Raw genomic sequence first — 22,349 nt, forward strand, 5'->3', positions numbered from 1 at the left:
TACCTCTCAATCACATACAATGTGATTAACTATTGTTACCTCAAAACATTTTTTCACTTAAAAATAAAACAAAGAACATCCAAGATCACTGTTGAGACATGAAACAAAGAACCTCCAAGATAGCTGTTGGGGATTTTTCCACAAATTTTACCATCAAGATTTGGAGTTTATTCTGATTGCAGTAATTATCCTGATTAGTGAAATTACTTCATTTTAGAGCCTTGGTCTGAGAGCCTGCTGAAGTAGCTATGAAAATCTGAACAAAAACATGTTTTCATTTTTCATTTGCTCTAGGAAATGAGATTGCATGAAAGATGGGTCATAACAATGACTATCCATAAAGAAGAAAACAAAGCAAATATTAGTGAAGTAGAGAGATGATGCAGCCGAAGGAGCTCAGACACTTACCCAGCGTCAGGAAGCCCATTTGGTGGTGAGTGAATGGGAATGCAGCTGCTTTACCAGCATACTGCACAACAGATCCCTCAGGCCAGTCTGTACCATCTTGCCACCAAAGCAGTCCACAAACCTTGAATGCGACAGACGTGAGTTTAGCCGTTAGCTCTTTACTTGAGTTTACCTCCATCCTTCAAATCTCCTTCTCAATCCATCCCCAGGAATACTTTAATTGTAAGGCTTTTGCTATTTTCAAAAAATTAAGTTTATAGAGTTACAGGAAATAGAGACTGAGTTTATTTTATAAATTAGTTAGATGCATGAAATTTTCTGCAGTTTCTATCCTGTCTCCAAGGCACAGTTCAAATACTGAATAATTCCTGTGATTTTTTTTTTGTAGGTCTATTTATTTATGCATACAGAACTGGGGCACAGGCCAGAGGTGCAGGGGTGGTGAGAGGATTCACCAGAGACAGAGTGGGGAGCAGAACAGGTAGATCGGCAAAGTAGACTGCTGAGGGGAGCAGCGGGCAGGTCAGGAGAGGTCTACTGCACCATGTAGGCCAACTCCTGGCTGGGAATTGAACTCATGCTGAAGCGGCTGCAGCTAGGTTAACTTCTCAGTGTTGTGCTTTAACCCATTGCACCCCCAGCAAAGGCCCAATTCTTGCGATTCTTAACCTAACATCCCTAGTGAATTATTCTTTTCCCATAAGTTCATAATTTTTATTAAATATTCTTAATTATTTATCTACTTTTTTTAGTGCATGTGATTTTTCTTTCTTTCTTATTTTTTTTTCTTTTGCCATTTTTGTGATTAGTTTAAAATGGGATTTTTTTTTCCTTCACAGGAGTACATTTTATTGTAATTCTGGTGTGTTTTATTTTTCATCAGTCATCACTCTCAAGTTGAACCCCTCTATCCACTCTTCCCATCCAGTCCTCTCTTTCCCCCTTAGTAACCACTATATTTTTCATAGATTCCAGGAGTTATTCTTGTTGTGATTTGTTTTGGTTATTTATATGCCACATATGAGAAACCATCTGGTAAGTGTCCTTCACTTTCTGACTTATTTTGCTTAGCATAGTCACCCTGACAGAAGTTTGGATAAAGAAGGTGTGGTATCTATACTCAATGCAGCCTACTCAAGCTATTCATAAAGATGGAATCTCATCTTTTGTGACAACGTGACTGGATCCTGCGGAAGCATTTTCAATAAGAACAAATCTCTTGATCTCCGTGCTTCCATTAAAGTTCACCAAACAGTTGACCGTGACTGATTCAAAAATGATAAAAGACTCATCATTCCCCTACTGTTCTTGGAAATCACAAGAACATCACAAAAATGTGAAACAAAAATACACATTTCAGAAGAAACCTGGCACTACAAAGTAAACATAGATGAGAATTAACGATGACTGTGTGGGGAGGGAAGCAGAGATGGTGTTCCAATCTCAGGAAATGGTGGCCTCTTAATACCTGTTGGAGAGGAATATGTCTGGCCAAACCCAAGTGTGTAACAGCAGACCTGACCATGGGCCCTGCGGCAAGGGGACTTTCTCTTCATAAAAGGTGCGTGTTTGCTAGAAGCTAACGCCTTCAAGTGAGGGAGGGTGAGGTTTTGCATGCATGGCCCCACAGCTTAAAGAGTTTCCTGCAAGGCTGTCACTTGGTCCAGGTCTCTCCAACCCCAGTCTCCTGCTGGTCCTTGCTTCTTTTATACCCAGCCGCCCCTAAAGTATCAAATAGCTTTATTTTTATTTCTGACTTTTGTCTTTCTCTGCAGCTTATCATACCAAGACTGCTTAATTATTCAATTCCTTTCAGGATGCCACTGGAAAGAATTTTTGCTGTCACATACTGCTGCTTACCTTGATCTAACTTGACTTTTAATTTTTACTCAACCACAGCAATATCTGACTTTAAAAATCGTCTTAATCTCAACCAAAAACTGATCAATCCTCTGAAAAACAATTCACTGAGAACTTAATTGCTGAAAGATTAGTTTGCTAAATGACAGTTCTCTGAATATACAAAAACAATTTTAAAAGGTTTTTATAAAAGAAAAGATTTCCTAAGAATATACAATGAGTGAGTATATATTCTTATGAATGTGTTAATGAACATATGCTTCTTGGATCTATTCAATAAAAATATTACAGGAATAATATTTTAATGTAGCCAAGTTGTAAGGAATAACTAATTTGTCAACAGTTGAGGATTGTTTCTCTTCTTAAGAATATACTTTTTTAAATATGCTCATCATTATACTTTGTCAGCTTTATTGAGGTTTAACTGGCAAGTAAAATGACAAGGTAGTTAAAGGGTACGTTGTATTGATTTGATATACAGATACATCATAAAAGGATTCTCTCCACTGAGTTAATTAATGCCCATCACCTCATCTACATACCTTTTTATTTTGGTGAGAATATTTACATTCCACTCTCAACAAATTTCCATTATACAATGTAGCGTTATTGATTATAGTCACCATATTTTACCTTAGCTGTGCACACCTTATTTATCTTACAAATTAAAATTGTACACTTTTACTAACCTCTCCCTATTTCCCCACCCCTAAGATCTTGGCAATAGATTTTCTACCCACTGTTCTATGAATTTAATGTTCTTACTTTTTTCAAAAAAAAAAAATTCAAGATACAGGATACCATGCAGTATTTGTTTTCTTCTGGTTTACTTCACTTATCATAATGGCCTCACATTTCATTCATATTGTTTCAAATGGCAGGATTTTCTTCTTTCACATGGCTGCTTAATATGCTACCATGTGTATATACATATAACATATATAGAGAGGGAAATATTCTGTTGTATATATATATATATATATAATATATACAGTCATATGCCATTGAACTAAAATTGTATAGACATGTACATATGCTACATATATCTTTGTTATCCATTCACCCATGAATGGACACTTTGCTCCATATCTTTGCTATTGTGAATAATGCTGCAATGGGCATGAAAATAGAGATATCTCTTTAATAGCCTGCTTTCCTTCCCTTTGGATTTAGACCCAGAAGTGGGATTGCTGGATCATATGATAGTTCTATTTTTAAGTTTTTTTAGGAACTTCCATACTTTTTTTCCCCCAACATTCATTTGAATATGTTAAACACATTATTCTTATGAATCTCAATTTTCAGTGTTTATTTTGAATGTTTAAGTTTCAACTTTTTTTTTTTTTAAAGATTTATTTATTTATTCATACAGAACTGGGGTACAGGCCAGAGGCTCAGGGGTGGTGAGAGGCTTCACCAGAGACAGAGTGGGGAGCAGAACAGGCAGATTGACGAAGTACACTGCTGAGGGAAGCAGCGGGCGGGCCAGGAGAGGTCTGGCTCGCCATGTGGTCTCCTCCGGGGCAGGCGGCAGGCGGGAATCGAACTCATGCGGAAGTGGCCTCAGATTCTTAGTGCTGCGCTTTACCCCGCTGCGCCACCAGGGAGGGCCCTAAGTTTCAACTTTTTTAAAAAAAGATTTGTTTATTTATGCCCGCAAGAACTGTGTAAGAGGCAAGAGGTGTAGGGTGGAGGGAAGATGAGTGATTTCAACAGACAGAATGGGGAACAGAAAAGGCAGATCTACAGAAGTAACACTGCTGAGTGGATGGGACTCTACACCCTATTCCAGTGATTGAAAACTACAAATCCCAGCAGTACCAGGGAGGTAACTGTGAGGACCCAAGGGCGGGGCTAGCAGGAATGGATTCTGGGACATTTTGGGGGGATCAATAGGGCACTATTGCGTCTCACAGGCTCTGGCTCTGGCTCTGGCTGGATCTCCTGCTCTCTCGGTCTCTCGCTGGCTCACTTGGGAAGCAACTCTCCAGGCCACGTGACTTGGTATGTTCAGTCAGTCTAGCCATAAGGTATTCCACTTACTTTGTATCCTGCTCTCTTTCCCTGTGTTGTTTCCTATTCCTTTCCCCTTTTGTAAATAAACCCTTTTGTGTGTATCTGCAGTTGTGAGTGCGCTAGTGAGGTCCCACAGACAAGGCGGCCCAGTCCACTCTGGGCTACCCTGTAACAGTAAGAGAGAGGAAAGCAGAACTCCTGTTGGATGTGGTACCCTGGTGTGTATTGTAAACTTGGCAAGAATCTTTTGAGTGGATAGTGGGAAAGAAACCCAATTGGTGTGGGTCCATGAGAGACAGGCAGTGAGAAAGGGGAGACAGAGTGTATATAAATCTTCAGGAAGTTTGATTATGGAGGACTAAAACTGAATGAAGCCGAGAAAATGTGGTTTGATTTTAAATACTATGGTAGTTTAAATAACATTTTTTTTTTTTTTTTTTGGAGATAAGAGAATGTGCAATGCATTTGCATCGCTACTTGATACATTCTAGCTTTGATGCTGATCTATGGCTCAGAGCAAAAATGGCAGCGGAAGTTGAGTGTGAGAGGCTGCATGGAACTCAGTACCTTTCCCAACACTACAGCTAGGGCAATTTAAGGTGGATATGAAGGGAAACAATGGCACTCAACTCAAAAAAATGGAAACCTGTAGTGGGAGGAATCAGGAGCACCACCTGAGACTGGTGGGACCTAAGAGTTGTTCTATCATCAAAAGAAATATTTCAGTTTTCCTCTGTCTGAAACCATGAAATAGGCATCTCAATAGACACAAATGCCTGGGTTTAAACATTGAGAAGATGAAACTAGTTGCATTTGACATGATAAGAAAGACCTTAATGGCCTTTTTATCTTTAATACACACATTTAGAAATTTCAAAATCTGCCAGAAGAGGAAAGTGTTATGGTTTTAAATATCTCAATGAAAAGCTATCCTGTACCAAGAAAGTATGACTTTAATATATTCTCTACCATGATGACTGCATTTAATACACTATGCTACCTAATTCTGAATCTTAGCACATAATCAAATTCAATGTCTTTCTTCCAATTCTTGGAAGATTTTTGTCTTGGGGTAACCCCTGGGTATAGGTACTAGAGATATGGAGTTGTGGAAAGAATTAATATCTATTCCCTCCTTACTTCATTTAGTTTCTTTCAGAGGCAGACAGCCTTTCTCCCAACACATCATATAATACCCCTTATCCAGCCTCCCAGGAATAAAATCCAGGTTTCTTATTGCTGAAACTACAAGAAAAATTCATCCCCAACACATTGTCAAGTATAATGCATCTGGGAAAGCAAGTTTTTTGTGGCCTCAATGAAATATTGGCAAGATTGTTACTGCCACATCATTAGTGCCTGCAAATGGCGAGCACATATGTATTAATAATTAGCGAAAACTCACATAGGATGACATCATATACAGATGTACTAAAGTGAATACCCCTATAAAGTCAAACAAAATACTTTTCTGGCAACAGTCTAACTCATTAATAATCCTAAGGCTTGTTCCCTGAACTCACCCCCCCCAAATATTTCCCCAAAGTTGGCATGCACATCACCTTCATTTGTTCCCAGATGTGTACACCTCCCTGGTGACACTACACAGTTTGAAGATCATCTGATATTCTGTGAGGATTTCAAGTATCCAAGGATGTGATTTTCCATATTCTAGGATGTGTTTGGGGGACTAAGTTTGAGGGTGTTTAGTCATCCAGTAAAGGTGGAAAGAAATCCTACCAATGAACAATATCTCACTCAGAAAGCTGTTCCAAGCTATAAGACTCAGTTGGCATATTAGAGTGAAATGGAATATTACCAGTTTTCCCAAGTGTCAGTCATACACCAAACCTTAGGAGCCAGTCACCTTCAAACCATCTACACCTCTAGATTATATAAACTTCTCAATTAAAAAAAAAAAATCGGCCCTCCCTGGTGGCGCAGCGGGTTAAAGCACAGCACTGAGAATCTGAAGCCGCTTCCACATGAGTTTGATTCCCGCCTGCCCCGGAAGTGACCACATGGTGTGGCAGACCTCTCCTGACCCGCCCGCTGCTCCCCTCAGCAGTGTACTTGTCAATCTGCCTGTTCTGTTCCCACTCTGTCTCTGGTGAAGCCTCTCACCGCCCCTGAGCTGCTAGCCTGTACCCCAGTTCTGTATGCACAAATAAATGAATCTTTAAAAAAAAAAATCAATGAACTGGTCTAGCCTATCATTCAACCTGAATACCTTCAGCAAGTACTGATGGAGAGGTATTTAGAGTGCATGAGAAGAACACTGAAATTCATCAAACACCTGAGTGCATATCCTGGTTCTGTCATTTATTGGTCTGAGAAAGTTGGTCAATTTCTTGATAGAGACCCTTGTCTCTGTTTTATAATGGAAGAAGCAGTAACTAACTCACAGGATGAAAGCAATGTACCTACATCAATGTTTCTCTGCCAAACAAGCTCTTAATCAAACATCATCCTTTAGAGAATTTGTTTTCCCTCCATGATGTTGACTTATTTGATTCCATTTTCATTCTATAGAAGAGCTAACTAGAAATTTTTTTTAAATAATAGTTTATTTTTACATCATTTTGTGTCTTTTTCCATCTTTCTCAGTTGTAATCCCCATGGGCTTCCCATCACCAGATGACCCATGTGTCATCACCATAGTCCAGTGCACTTACCGCCACCCCCCTCCCCACCATTTTTGATCCCATTCCCCACTCTACCCCTGTAAAATGTTAAAATGTCTCTGGTATGTAGTTGTTCATTATTATTTTCTTCCCTGGGTACTTTATACTCCTTCCACGAGTGAAACCATCCAGTATTTTTCCTTTTCTTTCTGTCTTAATTCACTAAGCATGATTCCTTCTAGTCCCATCCATGTTGATGCAAAAGGCATGTGTTTATCTTTTTTGATTGCCAAATAATATTCCATTGGGTATATGTACCACATCTTTTTAATCCAATCATCTACTTTTGGGCATCTCGTTTGATTCCTTGTCTTTCCTATTGTAAACAAAGCAGCAATAAACATGGGGGTGCACGTGTCTTTTTGAATCAGTGTTTTTGTGTCTTTTGGATAGATACCTAGGAGTGGGATTACTGTATCATATGGAACCTCCAGTTTTCCATAGTGGTTGTACTACCTTCCCACCAGCAGTGCAGGAATTTTTTTCCACATCCTCCCCAATGTTTGCTGTTGCTAGTTGTTTGAAGATGTGCCATACTCACTGGTGTGAGTTGGTATCTCATTGTAGTTTTAATTTGCATCTCCCTTATTACAAGTGATGTTGACCATTTTTTCATATGCTTGTTAGCCATCTGCATTTCCTCTTTGGAGAAGTGTCTTTAGCTCTTCTGCCCATTTTTTGATGGGGTTGTTTGCTTTATTTTTGTTGCGTTTCATCAGTTCTTACTTGTGTGAGAAAATTAATCATTTAGCCTTGTGTGAGAAAATTTTTTTCCCAATTAGTGGGATGTCTGTTGGTTTTTTGTAATGTCTCTTTTGCTGTATAGAAGCTCTTTAACTTGACATAGTCCCATTTGTTTATCCTTTACTTCACTACTGTTGCATTGGGTGCTGTATCTTCAAAGATGTTATTGAGGTGTATGCCACGTAGTGTTTCACCCTTCTGTGCTTCCAGGCATTTTATGGTCTCTGTTCATATGTCTAGTCTTTAATCCACTTAGATTTGGTTTTTGTGCATGGTGTGAGGTAGTGATCTAGTTTCATTTTTTTTGGCATGTAGCTTCCTGCTAACTGGAAATATTTTTAAACTACGTTTCATATTTTAATTCTACCTGCTTTCTGACATATACTTAAAAGTTGGTTCTAGTTCCAAAAAGGTCCATACTCTTTCTCTGCCATTCACACATTTTAAAAAATAAGGATTTAAAAAAGCACCTTCATGATGGTTTCCTCCTGCCTCTTTTAGATGATTTTGGAATTTAATTATATCTGTGCAGGGACTTAAGCCCAGGCAATGAACATTAATAGTAGGAATTTAATAGGTGGATGAGTGATTAATTCGGGGCTTTTCTAAGTAACCACAATTTTTTTTTTAAATCAAGATTATAGCCAAAAGTGCATTTGAGAATGAAAGCCATGCACGCCCAGCCAACATAGCCAAAGAAATTTCTCCAACCAGGAAGCTCTCTTTAGCACTCTCTCATAAAACCCTCTGTGATGATGGATGGTCCACATCTGCATGAACCAACACTGTAGTCACACTGTCCCTATGGACCACGTGAAATGTGGTTGGTATAACTAAGAGACTGAACATTTTATCTCATTTTAATTAATTATAATTGAAATATCCACATGTGGTGGTGGCTACCATATTGGATAATAAATGAAAATTAATTAATTAATGAAAATTAAAGTTCATTAATTTTCCTTAAGATAGAATTCTCCTCCTCCAAGTGTCACTGGTCTTTTTCTATATCCTTTATTTATTTAATCAATTCCTACTAGTGTTTTTTTTTTTCATATAGGCATCTTTCTTTTTTGTACCCACTGTTACCAGTTGTTCTTAGATCCTCCTCAATCTATGTAGAGAAACCCAACAGCCTCCAAACAATCTTGCTTCTAAATTCACCCTTATCCAATTCAATTTCCAGGGTATCATTATAAATAACCAGTATACTGATTAAAAGCCTTCTTGCCTCAAGTAATATAGACAACTTATAACTACATGACTATGCCTGCTTCTGATGTAAATTTAACTCAGAAGAAACACAATTAGAAGCCTATTTTGTTTGCTTTGAAAGTAAATATCCATGAGACAATATAGATTTGCAGTTACATCAAATTTGTAGAACACACAGGGATTTAGTGATTAGTGTCTATTCTGTGTTTGTCTTTCTTGCCTACAACACCTAATAAATAGGCTTATTTTCTTTTTTAAATTACTTAATGTTTGGGAGTTCAGTATGGGAAAGATGTGGTTAATTCTCATGTGCTATTGTTTACTATCCTGAAGAAATCCAGATGTCCAATGTATTTGGTGATTTTTTTAAATGACTTATTTTATTTATGTATACAGAACTGGGGTGCAGGCCAGAGGTGCACAAGGTGGTAAGAGTTTCACCAAAGGCAGAGAAGGTAGATCGCCAAAGTACACTACTAAGAGGAGCAGCCGATGGGTCAGGAGAAGTCTGCCACACCATGCTGTTCATCTCCCTCAAGAGGGATAGAACTCATGCTGAAGCGGCTGCTGTGAGCTTCACAGTGCTGCTCTTTAACCCGCTGCGCCACCAGGGAAGGCCTTTGGTAACAGATTTTTAAGATGAAACTTGCAGAGAGCATATAATGCAATATAATTAGTGGTCAACAAGACCAGTATTCTATTTTCATGACTACTCAAGACAGTTCACACAGTTGTAGAATTACTGATGCATCCAAAACTTATAAGCAGCTTTATAGGCATCTATCAAAAAGTGTTCATTTCTTTCCCTGTTAATAAAACAACTTCTTGAGTTTATAAACTTTGTGCTTGAAAGAAAGCTTTTAACAATTGTCAATTATGGAGAAAATATTTCTGAACAGGAACAGTAAATTCTCTTAATCAACGTCAAGAGTTAAAAATTTGGGCCCTCCCTGGTGGTACAACAGCTTAAAGCGCAGTACTGTGAAGAAGCTAGCCTAGCTGCTTCAGCTACTTCAATCCCCAGCTGTAGAGGTGCTGCAGACATCTGTCTCACCTGTTGCTCCCCTCAGCAGTGCATTTTGGCACATCTGCCTGTTCTGCTCTGGTGAATCGTCAAACCCCACTCCCTACATGTGTGGCCTGCACCCCAGTACTTGTATGCATAAATAAAAAATAAACCTAACAAACAAACCAAAATTAATGAGATAACCAGCAGGGAGAGAATGAGTGGGGCATGTCTGCATGTGGAGGAATACAAATATAACCCCCGAATTAAGTTAATAAAACAAAAAGTAAACACCAACCCCCCCCTAGACATACTAATGGATGCTCAATGTCACAATGGAATAAAACTATTCCAATATGTCACTATAAGCAACCATAGAAATTAGATAATTTGGGTTCTTTGAAGGGGGCAGTAAGAATCCTCAGCCACAGGAGGAATGGTGCAAATTTAGGAAAACAGGTGTTACCTAATAAATATGAGTATACAAGGATTCTATGATGTAATTGCTCTCCTCCAAGAATACACCTTAGAGAAAGCATTGCAAATCAGAACTGGAGATGTTATGGCGGTATTACATGCAATATTAAAAACCTGAAAGTAATTTAAATGCTGATAGACTGGACAAAGATTAAATAGTGTTGACTTTTTACTCTACAGTAGAATATTGTGTAACAATAAAATAAATTAAAACTATGTATGTATGTATATGTATACATATAAATCATATATATACACACACTATATCTCAAAATGGATAAACCTCTGAAACAATGTGAATAAATTCACCAGAAAGGACTATAGGCAAAGTGATTCTGTGAATACAGATGAAGCCAAATGTAGAAATAATGAAGCCATACATTATCTGGGATGGTAGACTCATGAAAAAAAGCAGTGGGATTATAAACAACATTTGGCAGAGCGATCACCTGAGAGGGAGGGGCTGGGTTGGAGAGGTGGCACTCGGCTTTCAAAGGTGCTCTACCTATTAATCTGCGTGCTGAGCACATGTTTTCATTTTATTACTATTCTTTAAGCCTAACATCTAAGTTTTATAGACGCTAAGTTTCATATGATAAAAGAGTTAAGAAATGCTTTTTACTTTACTGGAGAATATATTTAAAAGATTTTTTTTTTTTTTTTAGGTAGAATAGAGTAAATAAAAGTTAGGCTACCAGAAGGAGTTGGTGTAGATTGAGCGGCAAAGTGGGTGAGAGAGAGGACCCAGAGGGTGGAGGATTATAGGTGATTTGGTGGCGAGTGTAGGGCAATACCATGCAGCTGAATATATGAACCCATGCGGCCAGTCACACACTGTATTATAAACATTGTCAACTCATTAAAAACTAATACAATAGAAAAATAAATTAGTGATTTAAAGAGCTTGGGTAAATATATTTCATTATTCTTAAATTTGCAAGTTAGAAAAATAAAAATGTTTACCAAAAATAAAAGCTCCTTTATTCTTTGTTTCAACATATATTTACTGCAGTCTGTCTGTCAAGTGCTCTAATTGTTCTTTTTAAATTGTTATTTAATGAAAACACTTATCACCTTTGTCTTAAATATCCAACATATATTTTAGAAAGATTGTCTGAAAATATTGTTCATGCTTATCTGAAAAGAAAAAATAAAATGGAGGACTAGAAGATATTGGCAAGAAATTGAATGACAAAGAAAGAAAATTACAGAAACAAGTTATCTTGCAAAATGTCAGCCAAGGAAGATGCTTGTGAAGAACTGATAACCTAAATTTAAGAATGAACTCCTGCCTGGTGTTTTCTGTGTTGTATTTTCTCTTTCCCCAGGTCAAAATACTCTACTGGATTCTAATCTATCTCCAAAATACAGGTAGGGAGTGTCTTACAGAGTAACAAGCAGAAACTAAAAGTATTTAATGCCATCCACTAAGTTTCCAATAGTCCCTTACCTTAGTGCTTGTGAGCCTTCAGTTCCCTGTGCCTGGGGCAGGGATGGGTTCATCATTTACAAAGATCAAAAACCCAGGGAGAGAGACTGAGAAAGCAGAAATGATAAGATCCTATCTTGAGGAACAGCCTCTGGGCATCAGTCATCCCCAACATGATCACTGTAAAACTGCCATGAATGATACAGAAAAATAGCAAAGTTGGTTGTCAGGAAGACCTGAAGAAGGAGGTATTTTTGCCTTGTGGTACCTTTTAACTCCAGGTGGAAGACTTCAGTGGGCCAGAAAACATGCAGGGCCCCATGATTTGTAGAAGGCTGTTCAAATTTGGCCAATAGCTCAGAAATGCAAGAGTACTTATAATAATGGCTTGTAACATTCTTGAATATAACATAGGTAAGACACTGCTGACAGGAAGCTACTTTCACTTGGTCAAATGCAGTGCTTTGTGTCTTCAAGTTGGGATTTGCACACAGGTGCGCATGTGTGTGTGTGTGTGTGTGTGTAAAATTAGCCTCAAATTAGAATTAGCTTTGGATACAGAAAAGTTTAAAGTATCTGGAGGCTGCATCTACATTCATTTTGACAGCAAGGAGATATTTTCCTTTGAGTTCAGATCTTAAATATTGATTGATGGTTTTGATTTTTTAAAAGATGTATTTATTTACTCACACAAGAACTGGGATACAGGCCAGAGGTCTGTGGGCAGTCAGAGGATTCACAAAAGTGGGGAACACAATGGCAGATGTACCAAAATACACTGCTGAGGGGATCAGCAGGTAAGACAGGAGAGTTCTGCTGTGCCATGTGGGTCCCCTCCCTGGCTGGGGATTGAGCTGGTGCTGAAGTGGTAGTGGCTAGCTTTGCTGTGCTTCAACCTGTTGTACCACCAGGGAGGGCCCTCAAGTTGATGGTTTTACCTTAATTTTTTATAATTTATTTATTTATGCATACAGAACTGGGGTACAGGTCAGAGGTGCAGGGGCGGTGAGAAGATTTCACCAAAGACAGTGGGGAGCAGAACAGGCAGATTGATGAAGTACACTGCTGAGGGAAGCAGAGGGCGGGCCAGGAGAGGTCTGCCGTGCCACGTGGGTCACCTCTGCGCAGGCAGGGGCCCAACTCATGCGGAAGCGGCTTTAGCTTCTTAGTGCTGTGCTTTAACCCACTGCACCACCAGGGAGGGCCGGTTTTACCTTAAATTTTAAAACCATATTTTAGTTAATGCTAATTCCTTTTATAGCTTCAGAATTCTAACAAGCATAAATAGTCGCAAGACCTCATTGTAGCAAAAAAAAAAAAAAGTAATTAGCTGTTCAGTCAGTTTTGGAAGATGTAGCTAAAGATAAAAATAAAGAGCTGAGATATAGTTCCTTGCCCCCCCCCTTTAAATCTGTTTTATTTTCCCTAAAGAATATAGCAGTGAATTTGAATAAAAAGTCATGGTAGGGTAGAATCGTGCCTGAACAGTACAACGATAGAGACACGTTTTAAACATTGCTTATGTGTTAAAGTGTTTCACCAGATCTTGATGATGCTGAATTCAGTTATATGTTTTCAGTTACTGTTGCTCTCAAACAAAAGCAACCCATTATTCCAACAGTACAAAGGATTTATTCAGAAACAGAAGAAGGGGAACGAAAGTAGGTTGGAGTGTGCATTCATGGGGAGACCATATGTACCTCTTTGAACTCAACACTAACAACCCCCTAAATGCCCTCTGGAGGTGGTTCCCTTAAATTCCCCAAAGGAGAAAACAGCATTGTTTTCTTATGCACAGCCTGGGCGGGTCTGTAGTTTGCTGATTTACCATGCATAGATACCCTCTGCCCAGCCTCTCAACTTCATTTAAAAAGGATTCTGAATATTAATGCTCACATTTCCACCTTCTGGTCTTGAACTTTTTCTGAAGGCCACTGATCATCAGATATAGTGTCTGCTCTCAGTGCCAAAATGATACCTCCTGAGTATTGTTCCCCATGTTGGAAGCAAGATGCACAGTCAGGAAACTAGTGAAGTCACGTTGGTTATAAGGAGGGTACAACAGAAAGCTCAGATATTTCTACATGAAGGTCTATATCTAGGCCGTGGAGATCCTCTTGAGCTGCTAATGTCACCTCTTCAGGCATGTTTCCACAAATCAAGATAGAATTCAGCAATAAGGATACTAAAGGCAGAATTAACCAATGTCACATGTCCAAGTTCCATGATGTTCATCACATGTCCAGGTTCCATGATGTTGCTAAAAAACTGTAAGACCAAAGTCCTTTGTGTGCTTGCTGCAACCAATGCACTTTCCAGGTGCAACATTTTACTTTAGCAAGTTGATGGTCAAGTTATCCAAAACTACTTCAGCCCATGAGTCAAGTGATAACTGTTGAGTTCAAACCATTTCATAACAGATTTGGGTTAGCTCTCTTAAAGTTAAAATTTCAAACCATTAAAAAATGTTTTCCTTTTTATAGTAGAGGGGGAACTGTGGACAAAAGCACTGTCCATCCATGGAGAAGAATAAGAAAAAAGCATGAAGCAATGATAATGAGAAAAATATACGCAGATCTCATTTGATGGGCTTTAGGAGACTCTTAGATGTTATCCACAATGTTATCAAAGTCTTGGAAATCTTCATTTTCAGGTGACAGATGATAAGCAAGTCTAGTCTTTGTTCATGTCATGTGAACCTAAAAATCTATTTCCAGAACTTTCACTGCACATGCATTTATCCAGAGAACTTAATAGGACCTTTTATTCAGAGAGGTTCTTTTCAGAAGAAAGGTTTTCTAAAGATTCTTTTTTCAATAGGTGAAATTTCTAGGGTGTGTTGCTTAAGGTTATTTCCTAGTAGTCTGTGAATGATTGCTCAAACAAAACATTTTTTTTAAAATCAAAGAATTAGACTTTAACAATATTGTAGCACATCTCCTATAATCAACTGTGGATCAAAAGGGCAAAAATCCATTGAGCATCCTGTGATTATTTCAGAAAGTGAGAGTTTATGAGTTCCAAAAGGTTGAATCTGAGATTTAGAACATCAAAGGCAGTCCTTTTGGCCAAAGTAGTTACAGGGTCTCTACAAATTTGACAACTGAGTTTTAATAGGGCTATAGGAGCATTAGATTAAACCAAGTGATTGAAGATGATAAGCATTGTGAAAATTGCTACAAGACTGGCAAATAGTAACTGGACCAGTTGTCTAGAAAAAATGGTTGCCTCGGTCACTATACAGTTCAAGCAAAGTTTTCAGGTCATATTTTCCAAATGGACTCTGGCCAGGGAAACACAGTATCTTGTTTACAAGGGAAATGTTTAATCTAGTGGGAAACCATACAGATTCTAACTAAAGCATAAATGTGTGAGATGGTGGTAACTATATGAAAACCAGTGGCCATTGGAATTTTAGGCAGTTTATAAAGTGTTTAAGAATTGTGCCAACAGGCTTTTCTGGAATTATTAGGGACAGACGGTAAATATGTAAGGCAGGTAATAGTTGACCTTATTAATATGTCTTCAGCCATATTGATCTATGAATGCTTTTACTTGATCAATTGACCAACCACTTAATGCATGTCCCATGGTTAGGAGTGGAAAAGCGTCTTGGTTGGATGGATTGTTATTCAGGCCAAACCAGAGATATCTATTTTTGTCATAAAGATTGTTATGTGATTTCCAATCCTGTTTGTCTTTTCTAGGGCCAGCTGTTAGACCTTTTCACCAGGTTTTCTAAGTTCTCATTGGAAAGATGTCCCTTAGGCCATGACAAAGTTTGGTTGTTATTGGTTCCTTTGCAAGAATCATCCTTTATAAAATGTCACCAACATTTCCTTTAGCTCCCCAAATTCAGAATGACCTATAATCTTAAGAACAGTTAAAAGTACAAGTGAAATTATAACATCCCAAAATTCTGCCCCTTCTGTTGATATCAAGGAAGTCACGTGGCTCTTACAACATTCCAAAGCCACAAACTAATTGTAGAGAATAGCTACTATCATTGTAAATGCTGGCAGTTTTGTTCCTGAAGAGGGCATTAACCTATGTGTACATATATAATTTAACTTTTGGATCTGTCGTAGCCAAAGGCAAAAGGACCACTCCAATTTCATCAAAAGGCATTGCTATTGCATATCCAACCCAATATTTACCATTTTAATCTCTCAATTATAAACCAGTAGGTAATGATTAGATGTCAGGATTGCTCAAGGGAGTTTCTCTAATGTCATCAGAAGGGGCCAGGAGGTGATCTATCTATGTCAAACAGTCCTAAAGAGCTTCAGCAGTCACAGCTGCAGGGTAAGGCTATAACAATAACAAAGAGTTATAGGGGAAGCAGTGTGCAAAAGAAGTTCATGGGAGGAAAGACAGTTGACAGAAATGTTGAATGACAACTCAAGAACACTTCTTTTGCAAGAGGTTCAAATATGGTTAAAAGGGAACCCACAATAATTTCTTCAGTGGCCTTAACAGTGACTGTAGCAATAATCCTAAGGCAAAGATGCTATTCTTGTGCCACTAGATCTTATTGACCCTCATGCCTTTGTTTCCATAATGGTCTTATTGCATATGGGTGAGTAACCCAAGAGCATTTGGCTGCTTTTCACATACAAAAGGGAGAAAGGTAACTGATAATTAGGATGTGCAAGGGCAAGTTAGCTTATTATCACTCTCCCTTGAATCTCTTATCTTCTGGGTATTGATTAATCCTGGGAAACCATTAGTCGAAATATCTGAATCTTGATGGAAAGGCACTGTGAATTTTGCAAACGTCAGTAGGAGAAATTTCCCATTAGGAGAATGATCTCTTATTCAGTAGGAAAAATGATCAGTACTTCCAGAATCAACTTTAGTGCCATTAGAAAAAAGGGCATGAAGTATGTTAAAGATTCATTTGATTCACTTGGTTGAGTATCCAGAGATTCCTGTCAACACCTAGAGTCATTTCACCTTTTTGGAAAAATGATATTCCTGTACAATAATTTCTAAGGAGACTTGATCAATAAATTAATAGGGACTGGGGAACTATGGATAAAAAGAATGAGTATCTCTCAAAGGTGTAATCAAAAAGGAACAGATTCAGAAAGAACTTTGAGTTTTATAAGAATGCCCACTATTTTGTCTTAGTACTTTAAGGCAGGTGCTGTTTATCACTATAGGGCTAAATAAAAATACATGATTATACTGTCAGTAATGGGCTACAGTGGAGGATTAGAGTTGCCTTGGTGGTAGGTGTGGTGTGGTGATAGACATCACATCTGAAGATAAATGACCCCGTGCCTCGGAATCACATACAATGAAAACCTTTGTTACCGCAATTAAAGAAAATTAAAGACAGAAAAACTTATTCCTCAGCTGGAGAATTGTTTTTTTTTTTTTCTATTCAGTTAAGAGGAAAGGATGGGGAATCTTTGTAGTTCCTAGAACCCTTGTTATTAGAAATTAGAAGGATGTTGGAAAGTAAGATTGGAAGACTAAACACATTTGAAAGTATTAAGTTTGTAGCAATCTCTCCTCCATTATGTGTCTTTTTAAAATACTAATGGACAAAACTGGGTTTTTAGTTTTGTATTGGGTGATTCATCTAAAGTGTTAATGGGTTGACTTACTATCTAGATGAGAAGTAGGTAAAGTGTCCCATTACACTCAATCTCCTTTTTTTTACTAAAAGAATGGTCTCAGCTCAGTCCATTAGCAAAGACTCATCAACAGGCTCCTCAATCTTTAGGGTACAAGTCTGATTTTATTCCAATCAATGGGCTTACAAAATGTCCTGATGAAGCTCATCAGCCAACTTCTTGGTGTTTTGCCAAAATTTCTCTAAACCCTTTTCACGATTTTCTTTTTAGCAAGTCTCATTCTATGTTTGGTTTAACCCTTACTAACAAGCATATGAATTAACTAATGTAGGTCAGAAAAAAAAAAAACAGCTTTGAAGTGCACATTATGATGCTGAATTCATCTGCAAATTCATGAACCATCAGTGCTTCTGGAAATTCCTTAACTAAGGCCTGCAATTTGGCCTTAACAAAAAGAACATACGAGATCTGAGGTTTGTCTGAAACCTCAGAAGACTTAACTTTAAAATGACAGGCCATGCTGAGTTCAGAGTCTGAGGGCTCAGAAGGAACCTCAGAAAATAACCTGGGTTATTTCCACAAAAGTGGAGGTTCTAGGAGGAAAGTCTGCTCTGAAAGTGAGACCGAAGAAAAGTCTGGGGCAGGGCCTGACACATAGCTGTTGACACAAAAAAGTCATGGAAGCAAAGAAAGAAAACTCTATTTTTTTGTTGTTGTTATTGTTGTCAATTCATATTCAGAACTTATTTTGCAAAGAGGCAATTTCAGACTCCAATCTAAGCAGCTTCTACTCAGTTTGCCAATTTTAGAGTCAGTTACAAGAAAATCAAGTTTGGGAAGTTCGCGTGTTCCCTAAATGGTCTTTCGGCGCTAAAGTACTTGAGTTAATTCAGACTATTTAGCCAGTTATGGGAATATGGAAAGATTATGACGCAGAAGCATTAACTGGGCAGGGTAACTGAAGGAGGAACGCCCTTGTGAGAACACTTAGGCACGACCCTCCTCTTCCACCTGTTCTTTCTCCTTTTCCTCCTTCTCTTTTATTTTCCACCTTCATCTTCCCTGCCTCTTCTTGTTCCTCCTTCTTCAAGAAATGGCTCTTTACAGGTAATGTCTATAGGTGGAAGTTTCAGGTTGAGACAAAAACTCCAGTCATTACACAAATGTAACTATTTTCCAAAGGAGAAGCTTGTTTGCAGAAGGATCAGGCCTAAGTGCAAGAGGCAACTCCACAATACAACCCCTTCTAGGCATATTTGGGGTGAATGTGTTATCAAGGACACATTTGCAGTTGGGAGACTCTGTCCCTAATGGATCTGATTAAAGGCCAGCATTACTTGGTGAAAAGTCTCTTTCAGGGCCCTTCCTGGTGGCACGAGGGGTTAAGGCACAGCACTTTGAAGCTGTCCACAGCCACTGCAGCATGAGTTCAATCCCCTGCCAGCGAGGTGACCCACATGGCTTCGCAGACCTCTCCTGACTGGCCCGCTGCTCCTCTCAGCAGTGTATTTCAGTCATTCCACCTGTTCTGCTCCCCACTCTGTCTCGGGTTGAATCCTCTCACCACCACCCCCACCTCTGGCCTGCACCCCAGTTCTTGTATGCATAAATAAATAAATCTTTTTAAAAAATAGTCTATTTCATTCCAAATATTGGTATCTGCCTAAGATCCACCAGGATACCTAAAACCTGTGTAAAACCGGCCTTAGAACTTCCCCGCGTCACCCCCTAGGTATGACACAACACAAAATGTGAGGAATCTCAGCTCAAGGAGAGAACTTGCCCTGAAACTCCAGAAGTGGGTGAGAGCAGCGAGTCAGGGCATTTTCCATCTTTGCTTTCCATCAGCTCAGAATGGTCCAGAGTATTCAAATATGCGAATCAGTTATTCCAACAACACAGTTGAAGACAGAGAGGAGAGTGTATTACATGTTAACAGCATAGGCGTCTATGGAACCAAGGTAACAGCCGCCTAACCCGCCTCTAGAGAAGATCCTTCCATTCCCCGCCAAGGGAAACATGCTCATTACTTATGGGAGATGCAAGGCACATCGCGTCCCAGAGGTTGCTGAAGTACGCATGCGTCAGCGCTCCCTGTCTAGCATCCCAGGCCCCGTTTTAACAGGGTAATATATAGTACAGTTTATAGTAACTTGTGTAATTCCCATTGACATCTCAGTTCTAATCCTGTGCTGTGTCACAGACTCCTAAGAAACTATTAAAATGGTTCCCTTCTTTTAAGATCATCTTTTATTTGTAAAACATTGTATGTTGTTGCTACTGGTGGGAATGCAAACTAGTACAACCACTATGGAAAACTGTTGGGAGGTTCCTCAAACTGCTAAACATGGAGCTTCCCTATGACCCCGCAATCCCACTCCTAGGTATCTACACAAAAGGCACAAAAACACAGATTGAAAAAGGTACCTGCACCCCCATGTTTATTGCTGCTTTATTTACAATTGGAAAAACATGGGAACAGCCCAAATGCCCAAAAGTAGATGACTGGATTAGAAAGATGTGGTACATATATACAATGGAATATTACTCAGCAACCAAAAAAGAGAAACACATGTCTTTTGCAGCAACTTGGATGGAGCTGGAAACGATCATGCTTAGTGAGATAAGCCAGAAAGAGAAAGAAAAATACTGGATGGTTTCACTCATAGCAGGAGTATAATAGACCAGGCAAGAAAATAACAAGAATAATGAAGAACCATATTCCAGAGACATTTTGTGGGGGTGGAGTGGGGAATAGGATCAAAAATGGAGGGGTGGGGAGGGAAGTGCACGGGATTATGGTGATGGCACACGGGTGACTTGGTGATGGGAAACCTGCGGGGATTACAATTGAGATGGGAAAAAAAAATGTGAAAACGTAAAATAAACTGTTATAAAATAAAAAAAAATGAATAAGATCAGTATAAACTGAGAATTCCCACATAAAAAATAAATAAATTTTAAAATAATAATAATTAAAAAAAAACATTGTATGTTGTTCATAAACTGTGCAAAGATATCGGGATTTTGCTGTCGTTTTACTTGTTATCCAAAATTTCAAAAGACTTAACTTCTGATGCCACAAGATGCTGCTGGTAGGGAAGCAGTATTTTTTACAGCAACGCTCTTGCATCTCAGACAAGAGCAATACTGTCCTGAGAAGTGAAACAAAGAATATTCCATTCTTAGTTGTGTAGGTACTGAACAGTCAAGGATGGTGCTTTGTACAGTTTAGATTTCTACTTAGGAATTTCATACACAATTGAAAGCCTTCGCTACTCACCACTGGAGTCACCATTGGAGCATGCATGCAGCTAAAGACTACAGGCTCCCTTCAAAGGAGTTGTCACTTCTCCATTGTCCTCTCCATTTGTCACTGCTATTCTTCTGTTCTGCCAGTTTTGTTTTTCCCCCAGGCAGACATCCTGTAAAGCATAAGAAAAGCGGGTGGGAGACTAATTAGTGTGTCAAGAGGAATAGAAGGTATAGTGAGAAATTCAGAATCTCATTTTCCTTCCCCCCCCACCCTTAGAATTGATTTTGCTGTCACCATTAAAAAAAATAACAAATGGATCTGCGTCCATTATTTGATGGAGATAAAGGACTTTCTTCTGCTCTACATGTAACTTGTTGCAAATTCTATTAGCCAAATATATACTTCAGAGCCAAAATTATTAAAAATTCTGGATGTCTAAAATTGTTTAATTATTTATGTCTATGAAATGGATTGATTTGCATTTGTTTTTATATGTAATTAGGTAAGTCCAGCTAGAAGTAAGTTAAAGGATAGATATAATCAGATTAGAATGCTTACCAGGAAAATAATGATTTTTTTTAAAACCTATTCAATATGGGAAAAACTTTGCAATCTATTACTAAAGACATCCTATTTATCCCATTTATTTATTTGCAGCTTGAAACAGAGATTATGGCTCTCATTTACTGTCTTGATAGAAAGACTTGTGTTTAGTATCAATTGTGACTGTTGACAGAAATTTTGCACAGATGAACATGTATGAATGCCTTTTTTGCTTTTTTTTTCATACTGAGAAAGAGGTGGGCAAACTACCAGTTCTTTCTATATTCAACCTTTAGTTATTACTGACAGGTGAAATTCCTTTTTATTGCTGTCTTGTTCCAACTGGGAACAGATGATACCAAAAAGGGGGAGTCTCTTGTCCAGTCTCATCAATGTGGGGTGTTAAAATCTGGGTCAGCTGAAAGTTAAGCCTCCCTTCATTTTCAGTACAGAAGCCTCTCTAATAATGTTATGTGGCTCAGTGCTGTTTCATTACAACAATGACCAGGAAAACAAAATCAATTCCTGGTGGGCATTATTGTCCGTGTGGAGTTGGCATGTTCTCCCCAGGTCTTCTTGGGTTTTGTCTTGATACCCCAGTTTACTACTGCATCCCTAACATGAGCATGCAAGACTCACTGACGTGTCTCAAACATGTAGACCACAAGCGTGTGTTTGCTGTGGGAGCGTCCTGTCCAGGGTTGGTGCTGTGGGGTGGGTTCCCGCCACCTGTCAACCAGACCTGGAAAGCAAACTGGAAATGGGATAATAAATAAATGAAATGACTGTTTAATAGCAGAACAAGCATTTGCCACCTGTATTTAGAAGCTTGGTGATGTGTTAGACACCGGAAATATACCTTAGTAAATTAACTTTTGTTTGGATCAATTAGCCTATGGTAAAAATGGTCACATTGTATGTTATTTTGCTTAAAGTAAGGTTTCCCAAGAATCTACCCATGACACTGAGGGCTTATTGTATTTGTAAGCTTGGTTTTTTTCTACTCTATTTCCTTGTCCTTTCTCCCAAGTGATCAATTTTTATTCTGAGTCTGTTATTTCCAATGGGATTGTTGTTCTATGTGGCTTGATTATAAGACATGGATTGATTTCTCTCTTGTTCCTCC

General features: G+C 38.6%; 1 long non-coding RNA gene across 1 annotated transcript; it reads right to left on the reverse strand.

The window, feature by feature from the left end:
- Positions 1-421: 421 nt before the first annotated feature.
- Positions 422-21,969, reverse strand: LOC105853277. The gene is made up of 3 exons (XR_001145126.1): positions 21,863-21,969; positions 20,708-20,849; positions 422-529 (listed from the first exon to the last, which is right to left on the reverse strand). It is a non-coding gene; the product is annotated as an uncharacterized LOC105853277 (long non-coding RNA).
- Between the last annotated feature and the right edge of the window lie 380 nt (positions 21,970-22,349).

The sequence above is a fragment of the Condylura cristata genome, unplaced genomic scaffold (assembly GCF_000260355.1).
Source record: "Condylura cristata isolate star-nosed mole 26May11 unplaced genomic scaffold, ConCri1.0 scaffold00001, whole genome shotgun sequence".
NCBI classification, from domain to species: Eukaryota; Metazoa; Chordata; class Mammalia; order Eulipotyphla; family Talpidae; genus Condylura; species Condylura cristata.